Source organism: Rutilus rutilus, assembly GCF_951802725.1.
Source record: "Rutilus rutilus genome assembly, chromosome: 17".
In the NCBI taxonomy this organism is placed as follows: Eukaryota; Metazoa; Chordata; class Actinopteri; order Cypriniformes; family Leuciscidae; genus Rutilus; species Rutilus rutilus.
This window is the reverse complement of record NC_140230.1, coordinates 30,541,917-30,553,898: the sequence shown is the minus strand read 5'-3', so window position 1 is coordinate 30,553,898 and position 11,982 is coordinate 30,541,917. Positions and strand designations below refer to the sequence as shown.

Genomic DNA, 11,982 nt, shown 5'->3' with positions numbered 1-11,982 from the left:
TAAACATACAATAATATTGTGAAATATTATCACAATTTAAAATAACTGTTTTCTATTTTAATATATTTTGAAATGTAATTTATTCCTGTGATGCAAAGCTGAATTTTAAGCAGTCATTCAGTGGCACATGATCCTTCTGAAATTCAAAAACATTACTTATGTTTATCATTGTTGTGCTGCGTAATATTTTTGTGGAAACCGTGATGCATCTTTTTCAGAGTTCTTTGGTGAAGAAAGTTCAAAAGAACAGCATTTATGTAACAATGCGTAAAGTCTTTACGGTCAGTTTTTATTAATCTAATGTGTCCTTGCTGAGTAAAAGTATTAATTTTTTACATTTTTTTTATTACTGACACCAAATTTTTCAACGGTAGTGTATATAAGTAAACACATTTTTGTTGAATTTCTAGAACTGTCTTGTCTTTATATATATATATATATATATATATATATATATAGAATAGAATAGAATAGAATATAAGGCAATTGCCTTGCCTTGCCTAGCCCCCTTACTGAAAATTTTAGGAGCACAAGCCTTGAACGCAATTATTCACATTTAGAGCTTTGAAGTGCTGGATAAAGTTGTGTGAAGCACTTGAAAGTCCTGGAAAAGTACTTGAATTTCACTGTCAAAAGGTTGTACGAACCCTGAAATTTATGTAAAAACATTCAACTATTTCTGCCACAATACCATGATTACAGTTAGTGTTCCTACATTAAATCCATGGTAAATGTTGGTGATTTGTGGACTGAAAAGCCTTCTATAATTTATCTTAAAAAAAAAAAAAAGCCTGCAATAAAAATGGCAGCTCTTATCAGTTGGGCAATGTGGTGGGCGCACCAGTGTGACCTCTAAAACAATTTTGTCACACCGGCAGGACAAAAAGGTCACTCATCTCCAGAACAAAGAAGAGTAAAATGCAAGGATTTGACTGCTGTGAAGTTGAGCGAGTCCAGGAAACAGCATTGCACCATCGGGTGGCCTCAACCTTCAGTTATTAGACACAGCAAACAATGCTGTTTGACATCTCTATATTGCTTCCTATTTGACTCTTATCAAAGCAGTGCAACACTAAGCCTATTTCGATAAATGGATTAAAACAAAAAGAGGTAAAAATTGAACTTGTCCTCGTGTAAAGAGCATCTAACTGTAGGAAATCACATTTCTGGATTGCTTAACACTTAAAATGAAGCACTGCTCAAGGTACAATAGGGTTAACAGGGTTCCCGCGGGTCCTTAAAAAGTCTTAAAATGTCTTAAATTCTGAACTTTAAATTTAAGGCCTTAAAACGTCTTAAAAACAGCCAGATTTTCATCCGCGGTCTTAAATTTCATTTAGTCAGGTCTTACATTTTTTTTACCCTCGTTCATTTCCAGAAACGCTGGCCGCAGAAAGTTATTACAAAGTAGCAAAAAAGTATCGAAGTCGCTCGCCAAGAGGCAGTTCACATATCGCGTCTTTTTCGCGCTCAAGTTCATTCAAATGTAGGCGCGCGGTAAGCGCGCTTATAACTGAAGCGACGCACTCGCTTTTTTCCAGGCGCAGCAACAGGAAAAAAGACATGAAGGATGCGGGTGCACCCAAACACTACGGGTGTTTTTCTCTTCTCCGTAAATAAATCTTGTAACAGAGCTACAGCAAGCGTTTTTCGGCGGTGGAAATCCATTAGCCACTAAAACTTTTTTGTCATTGTGGAGTTGCATAGCAACGACAGACGCCACGGGAAAATCGGACCGAATTTTACTATTAATAATAAAAGATAAGCTAAAGTGTATTGTAAATGTCACTAAATCATTTTTTATAAAAAGAATGAGTCAAACAAGATAAATTAAAGTCTGAAATATGTGAGGTTTATCTTTTTATAAAAACCTTTTTTTTTTGTCAACTTTATTTGAACTTGTACATGTTAGTATATAACATGTTGCAAGACACATAAAATCTGGCTATCATTTTTAATCGTATTATTTTAATGTTTATGTTAGTGCGTATTGATGCTAATTTTATTTGTTATTTGCTGTTTTTCGACATAAAACTTGGTGAATTGATTTCATTGTGTAGTATTAGTACTTTTTGAACAGGATTCTGTGATAACAGTGATAATTTTTGGCACTATAATAATTAAATGAAATGTTCATGCCATTTCATCTCTAGTTATGATCAACTAAAATCAACTAATAATTATGTGTTTTTACAGTAGGCCTATAATATGCAAAGTACAATTTTCTATAAAAAAATTATATCTGATTCTGTTCTTTTCTCTGACACGCATTGTTGGGTCTGGAAGGTTACTAATGTGATTGCTTTATCTGTAAATTAAGTTAATGCTTTTTCAATTACTGAATTCATTGAAATAAAATGAATTCTTTGATTTGAATATTTTTTGGCAATGCGTCGTGTAGGTCTTAAATTTCAATCTTTATGGTCTTAAAATGTCTTAAAAAAGTCTTAAATTTGACTAACTGAAACCTGCAGGAACCCTGGTTAAACAAATACTTCCATTTTGCATTTTTTTTAATTTAATGCGTATATTTTCATTATTAATTAGATAAGTATTTATCAACCCCAAATGATCAGTGTTGGAATTTCAGAAGTCAGTTTATTTGTAAATCTGCATGCAGTTCCAAAACAATGAAATAATGGCACCGTTCTCTGATGCGCCTCTGGCCCCTCATTACGTGAGAGGAACTGGTCTAAAGGATGAGTGGGACGCACAGATGCCGTGCTGGAAGCACAGGGAGTCCATTAGCATACATCTGCACTGGCTTTAGAAGGACGTGGGAGGCACAAGACACGTCCTGCTTTTCTCTAGATCACCCCCAAAGATGAATGAGGTGTGTGGGTGTGTTTTCATTACTGAGTTAAGACTAATTCCTTGGTGCATTAGGCAGTAGCATATATGCTGTGCCAACCCAAGAGGTCATAATTGGATGCCAAGGCAGGTAGAACTGAAGCTAGCATGGCATGACTGCTCGTGTGCTGGCCAAGCGCTTTTTCTGTAAAACTACCTTTCTAACTACCTGTGCTAGGGCTAGAGTGGTATTGTAAGCCCGTTTATCGGTCCAGTGGCAGTTTTCCAATAATACAGGTGAAGGTCTTTGCTCGTTACTGTCTTTCCTTTTACGCAACACAACAAGATTAAATGAAATAGCCCACATTTTCTCATATGTATTACCTCGTTATTTTATCTGACTCCATAAATGAAAAAGGTTTTAATGATATCTGAGCATCATTAAAAATGAGCGAATGTTTGATTATTCTTTTTAACTCTTGGTATATTTTACCCGTTCCAGACTAGGAAACTATGTCGCTCAGAGGTCCTCCCGTCTTCTGTTTAACGCGGCTCTCACGTTCACAAGCTCATCAGTTTTGGTCACCAAATAAGTGACCAGGTTATAGCTATATAACTGAGATCGGTCACATTCACGTTTACATAAAGATACTTTGGTATAGCCCCCATGGAATTGCATACACTTGAATTTAACTTAACGTTTACTTCAGTAGAGGTATGGCCACTATGACAGATATAAGCTGACCAACATTACTTCTCTATAATAGCTTTGGATTGGCCATGCTGTGTTTTCCCACGTACACTTATCTATAGTAACATTCAATTAAAACAGAGGTAAGACACCCAAATTTAGATTTTGCTGTTCTAAACGGAAATTCACTTCTTGTCTTTGCAAACCACACTTAAAAACCACACTTAAATTGATGCCAAATATTAGTCGTCACTAATCTGATGTAAAACTTGCGGTAACATACAAATCTGTTTAATCTACTTGGGAAAACAACTTCAGAGTCAATCGGAATAAAATCAAATGTAACTATTTATTATGGTATCATTTATTATGTATCATGCCAATTTCATAATCAGTTCAAAGATATAATACAAAACATCAAATGCTCTGGAATAAAGAGAGAAGATGTGAACCTGACATTATAAAATACATGATGCGAAGTGTTTTGCATATACTCAGCATCACGGGCTGATTTGAGTTACAAATCGCCCCGAGCCCTTCTTCAGCATCTCCCTAAATACTCAGACCAAGTCATAAACCTCTTTTCAAATGTAAACATTTGCTAACAGTGGGAATTTGCATTCAGAGTTTACACCTTTTGGGAGCAGGATGTCATGTGCCTGGACGATGCACCCTCCTCTGTGTGTGAGTTATCTCTAAACTCCTAAATATTACCTTTTGGTTTACTACTTTGGGAATGAGACCTTTGTACCAGTTGCACTGAGACATTTCAAATGATACCAAACGTGTGTAATACTGTATGATTATCATTATTCACATTGAACCATATAGATTCTAGGGTGAATTTTGGTGATCTCAGCATGAGAGAGAAGGAATGGGGGATGAAGAGATTGTTTGGATCTTGGATGCTAACCAAAAGGAAAATGAAACATTAGCATTGACTCCATGGACGTTACCTTTGAACTTCATTGATTGCTCGAAAGCGTTGCGGCCCCAGTGGTGTTTATTTTGCTCTTGTCTAGACTAAATGCTAAAGTAGCAGGGATGGTTGACGCTCAGCGTATCAAACTTTGCCCTCTATTCAATAACCTTTTAAATTCTGACTAAGCATCCAGGCCCAGTGTGTGTCAAGGCAGAGGGAGCTGTTTACCTGCAGCACAGCGGCTGATCTTTCAACTCCAGCCTGCCTCTGGGTCTCTTTTTATCCCTTGACCTGCATTATTTGTCCTGCTTTCCCGATGGTGGATATGGATTTAGCACTAAGGCTGCCACATGCAGTAAGATGAAGAATGGTTAAAGCATCTCTGCTGAAGGGAAGTGTTGAGCTAGACGTCACATCTCATCCCAATGTGCTTTTTAGTCATGCCGATAAATTTGAGACTCTTGAGACTCTAGACTCATTCTTTATTTGTGCCTCGTGTGTCATATAGATCTTAGAAATCATGCATCATACCTCCGACAAGAAAATCTGAAACACAATGGGTATGTTTCAAATAATGTACGACTATCATACTATTATACCGTAACCATTTTATAGTGTGCTGAAGAATATTTTATATATATATATATATATATATATATATATATATACACTGTATATATATATATATATATACAGAGCTATACAGTGCAACATATATGTGCTACGAATGAGACCAAGACCGAGCTGCTTGTTTGTGTGAAGTGAGCATTTGTTGTGTGCTTGTTTGTGTGTGAGGTTAATAGGGCTGCACGATTAACCATAATGAAACCAAATTCGCGATCAAAATTGGCTTAGTGACTCAAAATGCGTTAAAAAGCTTCTCTTTTTTTGGGGGGGCTAGACCAGCCAATTCTATGGGAACGGAAGCTTTCAATGGCAACTGCATTGACTCTTTTATTTAGAAGGCGAGACATAATCCGCCATATTGCGCGTTTCAGTTTCTCTCATTCATTAGTATTAGAAGTGCGTCGTCTTTGTATATATCTGTTAGGGGTGTAAATATTAATCGATTCGTATCGATGCATCGATTATACAGCCGACGATTCGATGCATCGATGCGTCCGCAAGAGTATCGATTCATGTGTTTAATTTGCCGCCTGTCTATTTTCAACATCTGCTCCGACATATGCATACAACCTACTCTTAAGCTGCGGGTGGCGCTAACCTCATTATTGTCTTCTACTTCACACTGCTTCACACGTGTTACTTGTCTTATCTATGTTCACACACATAGTTGAGTCTGACTTTCAAGAGCGATGGAACCGTCAGAGCGAGTTGGCAATGAAAGTGAAATGTTACACACTCCAGTCGGCGTCAAGTCATGGGTGTGGAAGTATTTTGGCTTCAGGAAAACAGATGGAGCAGTGGTAAGAGATGTTGCCGTTTGTCTGATTGCACTTTATTGCAACGCCCGTTTCACACATACTCCGTTTGCAGTGCGTATGCGGTGCGTATTCTTTCCATACCCATGTTAAAAGGTTAGAGCTTTCACACTGCACGCGGTTGCGGTCCGTCGATCCGTTCCAGTTGCGGTGCGTATACAGCAGGGCAGAGATCGTTTCCGCACCGAGTCTATTTTTGCTGTGCTGCAAACGCTGAATTAAAGTGACAGTGCATGTTTCGTGGTCAAAATGAACACAGATTGACCTGAAAATGTAGTAATTTCACCATACATGCGTTTAATTAAATAAAATGTAGTAATCTCACCATAAATGTATTTAATTTAATTCTACTATTTTTCACAGTCATCTTTTTTACTTTAAGACCAGGGTAAATCAAGGAAAACTGTTATTTGCTGCTGTTCTATTTGCAGTGCATTGAGCACAACTGCTATAGTTTAACATACACATCATGTGAATAGAATACTTTTTCTGTATTCTCAATAAAAGGCAAATTATTTATTATTTTTGTTGATTTATTTGAAACTTAATAGATATCATGTAAAAAATATCAAGTATCGAATCGTATCGAATCGTATCACGGGGAATTCTGAAGTATCGAAAATAATCGAATCGTTGGCTTAAGAAATCGGTATCGTATCGAATCGTCATGAAGGCTCCGATTTACACCCCTAATATCTGTAGTCTTTGATGCCTTTGTCCAGGGATTTCCTGGAACGTCATAAGTTTTATGACTTCTATGAGTCTTACTTGTGGACTTTCAGTGCGAGGGTGCCCTCCTGCTACAAGTATGAACGAAACAGACATTACATTACATGTGTGTACTCACTAATGCTCACAAAAATAGGAAAAATAATATTTCTCTTTGAAGAAATTTGAATCCATACATTTTTCTCCGGTGTAGAGAAGTGTACAGGAGGTTTTTTTTTTTTTTTTTTTTTTTACACATTGGATGAATAAGACTTCCTGACATAAGTTAAGAAATTAGTCACACATTTAATGTTACACAAGAGTTGTTACATTCCTGTGGTCTGCCATTTTTGGCAAATAAAAACATTGTTTGTGTGAGAACATTTCCTATTAAGGATAGGTTCTAGGTAAGGTTATATAAGGTTTTTCTGCAAAGGGACTGATGGTGACATTTGCCTTTTAGCTCAGGTACATTTACATTCATTTAAATGTTGATTAATGTGCATTGTCCCTCTTTAAATAAATAAATAAGAAATCAATTTACAAATATTATTTAAAAAGCACATGAAAAGATGACATGTTTTAAATAAACATTTAAATGAACCATCCAATTCATGTTACACAAACTTATCATTAAAAACAAGATAACTTGATGCCATTAGCTAAACTGAAGCTGAGCAATGAAGAACATCATTGTATGCTGTTTTATGTACTATGCAGTAGATACTGTATTATACAGTAGGGGAGACTGTGGACAGTTGCAACATGGGGATGGTTGCAACATGTCATTTTTTTTCCAATCAGAAACACGCTAGAGTGATGACACTCATACTGTACATGCACAGTTAGATCCTCTCCCCACTAAGAAGACAGTAGACATATTCAACATTTGCTGCTGCATTTATTGAACAAAACTTGTTTTGGAGGTATGAAAGTAAAATTTTTCATGAGACATATTTTTTGTCATACTGTCCAGACGTTTTGTATGAATTAATCAAAACTTACTTAGTTTGAATTATTGTTTTGTTGACTTCTAAGTGACATGGTTAGCATGTGTCAAAGTCAGTGTGTCTAGCAGGCACATGATGTTCACATGACAGTTGCAACAAGTTATAAATTGCATGTTTAATAAAGGTTTGTTGCATTGCAAATTGTTCAATTTTTCCTGTCTGAAATATGGAGAGATTGAATAGCATCTGTAACACCTGCACACTGAATCTATGTAGGCCTATGTTCTACACATAAACAAAAAAAAACTCAATAACTGTTATTTGATAAATATGACTAAATAAATAAATTATAGGCTACAATAATATTATTGAAATAAATAATACTATAATATAATAGTAGGCCTAAAACAGTTAATATTTTCAGAATTATTTGAGACAAAAAGCTCAAATAAAAAAATTAGGTATTTTTTACATGTTGCAACCGTCCCCGGGTCGGGGTCAGTTGCAACATCTGACTTCTTCCATTCAAATAAATACTGTGAATGATATGTCATATATAATCATCTTTAAATGGTATGGGTAATTAGCAGACAGATGCAAGTTTAATATATCCAAATTTGGTTGGTCTAGTCCAGATAGTCTCTGAGTAACTGAGAGAAATGCAAAAAGTGTTGCAACTGTCCCCGGTCTCCCCTACTCAAGTGCTTCAAACAAAGCCATTGCCTGTTTCCTGAAGTTTTAGTATTATCTTCCTTGACAGAATACTTTAAATATGAATTATTCTTTCAACAAATCTCGTTGTTCAATTCATTATTCAACCTACCAAACCGGGGTATCTTCAGCATTTCTCAGGCGCTCATTTTAAGAGCAGAGTTGAACTTGCAACAACAGAATAGAGGCAGACTTTAGCCACTGCTTTATTTGATTTGCAAACTAAATAGTGCTCACTAAAGCAATAACCGAGTGGATGGAAGGATCTTGCTGCGATTAGTCACCCTGGAGTGAGTGCTAATGAGAGGCTCTGGTGTGGGTGACTCACACAGAGCCACTGACAGGATCGGGGTTTGATTAATTGACCTGGAGTGGGTGTTAATGAGGGAAAGGAACAGGCCTTGTGGAGTTCAGCATCTCCCCTGACACAGCATTCAAACTGCAGATCTAGCAAACACACACACACACACACACCAGCTACTGTGACAGTCTGGGCCGTGACTGCCGGGGTGTTTGAGTTGTTCGGTTCAGTGAGCAACTTCGCCATGTTTTACCCATGGCTGTTATTTCTCCCTGTGCTAAAGGGGTCATATGATGAAACAGGAGTTTTATTGTACTTTTGAACTGATTTACCGTACAGACATAGACTAGCATTAAAACAAAGCTGCAATAACAGCTGATTCAGGAATCATCACAACACATGACTGGCTACGTTTAGTCATTACACCCATATTCTGTACTTTTTGCTGTAGGTAAAAAGACATTAAAAAAGAGGGATTTTATTTTTTATATAGTCTAATTAGACAGTATTTATTTAGCTTGTAAGGGGAGGTTCCAATAAAATATAAATATTTATATATAAAATGTGTTTTATAAACCCTTTGCTCAGTATTTAGTAGAAGCACCCTTTTGATCTAATACAGCCATGAGTCTTTTTGGGAAAGATGCAACAAGTTTTTCACACCTGGATTTGGGTATCCTCTGCCATTCCTCCTTGCAGATCCTCTCCAGTTCTGTCAGGTTGGATGGTAAACGTTGGTGGACAGCCATTTTCAGGTCTCTCCAGAGATGCTCAATTGGGTTTAAGTCAGGGCTCTGGCTGGGCCATTCAAGAACAGTCACGGAGTTGTTGTGAAGCCACTCCTTCGTTATTTTAGCTGTGTGCTTAGGGTCATTGTCTTGTTGGAAGGTGAACCTTCGGCCCAGTCTGAGGTCCAGAGCACTCTGGAGAAGGTTTTCGTCCAGGATATCCCTGTACTTGGCCGCATTCATCTTTCCCTCGATTGCAACCAGTCGTCCTGTCCCTGCAGCTGAAAAACACCCCCACAGCATGATGCTGCCACCACCATGCTTCACTGTTGAGACTGTATTGGACAGGTGATGAGCAGTGCCTGGTTTTCTCCACACATACCACTTAGAATTAAGGCCAAAAAGTTCTATCTTGGTCTCTTCAGACCAGAGAATCTTATTTATCACCATCTTGGAGTCCTTCAGGTGTGCTTTCATGTGTCTTGCACTGAGGAGAGGCTTCCGTCGGGCCACTCTGCCATAAAGTCCCGACTGGTGGATGGCTGCAGTGATGGTTGACTTACTACAACTTTCTCCCATCTCCCGACTGCATCTCTGGAGCTCAGCCACAGTGATCTTTGGGTTCTTCTTTATCTCTCTCACCAAGGCTCTTCTCCCCCGATAGCTCAGTTTGGCCGGACGGCCAGCTCTAGGAAGGGTTCTGGTCGTCCCAAACGTCTTCCATTTAAGGATTATGGAGGCCACTGTGCTCTTAGGAACCTTAAGTGCAGCAGAAATTTTTTTTGTAACCTTGGCCAGATCTGTGCTTTGCCACAATTCTGTCTCTGAGCTCTTCAGGCAGTTCCTTTGACCTCATGATTCTCATTTGCTCTGACATGCACTGTGAGCTGTAAGGTCTTATATAGACAGGTGTGTGGCTTTCCTAATCAAGTCCAATCCGTATAATCAAACACAGCTGGACTCAAATGAAGGTGTAGAACCATCTCAAGGATGATCAGAAGAAATGGACAGCACCTGAGTTAAATATATGAGTGTCACAGCAAAGGGTCTGAATACTTAGGACCATGTGATATTTCAGTTTTTCTTTTTTAATAAATGTGCAAAAATGTCAACAATTCTGTGTTTTTCTGTCAATGTATATATATATAGTAAACCTAATTAAATAATTTAATTTATGTATGTACCTTTATACAGGCCTATACATTTTGTATCAACTTTTTAATTTTATATTAATTTGTTTTTAAGATTAATTCTAAATGAATAGGGCTTACAAATAATGCACCCACAGTCTGAATGTTAACAGTAATGGTGGTTATTTATATATATATATATATATATATATATATATATATATATATATATACACACATACTGTAGAAGTCTTAAAATAAATAAAAAACGAAATTATTACTTTTTCCTGCAAAAAAACTCTGAAAGTCCCGAATAAATCCTCTAAAGGAAAGAAAATAATAATCAATTTGTTGAATGAAGACAGTGATGAAATGAAAAGCATGTGTCAACTTTCCTCACAGTCATGCGAAAGTGTCGTCCCTGTACATAGTGATTGCACAAAAGTTTAGTTTCCTGCTTAACGCATGGGCAGATGTTTTCATTAGCAATAGTCAGAAATCAGATTAGACTAATCCTGTGATTATATTACATAGTGTGTTTAGATGTAAATACACGACACGGACACTGTTATGGACACTCATTTTAATAAGATGCATGAGCTTCGTGGGGCGTCTTAGCATTACAGTGTGGAGAAAGAATGTGAACTGGAGACTGGCAGTTACATACAGTCATATGAGCAAAAGCATTAAATATCATGCTAATTTATTACATGCATGTATACTTTACAGTCAGAAAAGCGTGTCATATAGCTTATATTAGGCTGGACAGTGTGACGGTTGCCAGTAGCTATTCACAAAAGAGCTCTTTCCTGGAGTCGACAGTTTCTAGAATCTGTGTTCGTTCTGTATCTGGATGTCAAACACAGCTTTACTTCAAGAGTCTGTCAAGTGTTATATAAGTCGAATCATCCTCTGCAGTGAATGCTGTCACACCATTGTATTTATTTAAATGTTTGTTTGTTTGTCTCTTTATCGCTGAGGATGCTTTGTTTGGTACAGGTCTCTGTTGACACATAAGGAATAACACTCAAAAATAAAAATACTGCCATTATTTACTCACCCTCATGTCCTTCCAAAGTGCTGTTTTATTTTCTCTTTTTGTGTTTGGAAAAAGTAACTGCATAGATTTGGAGTGACATGACAGTGAGTAAATAATAAAATGCAGACTGCTCATTTTTGGGTGAACTATTCTTTTTAGACTGATGTTGGAATAGTGAATCAGATTGCTTGTTCATTGTCTCCCCACAGCCATAGTCATCTCATTCCAGCACATTGGGGGGTGTGTGTGTGTGTGTGTGTGTGTGTGTGCCACCTGCTTATTATGATGGGGCACTTGATTCCAGCACCATTCTGAGCAGTAAATGAGAGCGGTCTAAGAATAACATCCGCCGGGCTGTTGCAGCTGCCGCTAACACAAGCCTGGTTGTTTTCTCTGTCACGCTGAAGTTGGTCGCATGTGTTCTGCGTCCTTGTGTGACAACAACACTCAAATAAAGAACGCACAACAAATACATAAAAACGACATTTTATTTTACTGTGATTGCAGTGTCAGTTTTATAGCAGCTTTATTCGTTTTTAGCGCTGTTTGCTAGCCATTATTATTATTGCT

At 37.3% G+C, this 11,982-nt stretch overlaps 1 protein-coding gene across 4 annotated transcripts in view; it reads left to right on the top strand.

The window, feature by feature from the left end:
- Nucleotides 1-11,982, top strand: part of oxr1a (oxidation resistance 1a) — a 153,067-nt gene that overhangs the window by 88,104 nt on the left and 52,981 nt on the right. The window lies entirely within an intron of this gene.